This window comes from Theobroma umbraticum, unplaced genomic scaffold (assembly GCF_002168275.2).
Source record: "Theobroma umbraticum cultivar Fairchild unplaced genomic scaffold, ASM216827v3 scaffold_115.0, whole genome shotgun sequence".
In the NCBI taxonomy this organism is placed as follows: Eukaryota; Viridiplantae; Streptophyta; class Magnoliopsida; order Malvales; family Malvaceae; genus Theobroma; species Theobroma umbraticum.
In genome coordinates, this window is record NW_018397284.1 from 559,845 (window position 1) to 560,200 (window position 356).

The following is a 356-nucleotide window of genomic DNA, read 5'->3' on the forward strand; positions in this document are numbered from 1 at the left end:
GAAACTACATGTGTGAACTTATGAATGAAACGCTGCTCGAAAAGTTGCAGACACACAGGCGGGGTAGAACAGGGCCCCCACATACTTAAATACCAGTTTGCAGCGTGCACCAGCCATGATGGTGAAAAATACTTTCCACAAGATGATTCAAACAATAGAAAAATATTTTTGATAATTTATTCAAACAATAGAAAATATTAAATATTTTTGTAAAAAATTTTACACAGAAAAAATTTTCTCCTAGCAAGCTATTTTCCGATTACCAAATGCCCTAAACCTCAATTCTAATACAATTTAAAGGCAATCCATTAATCTTATCCTCATTTCCTAGTGTCGGCATCAAGTTTAGTCTAAAG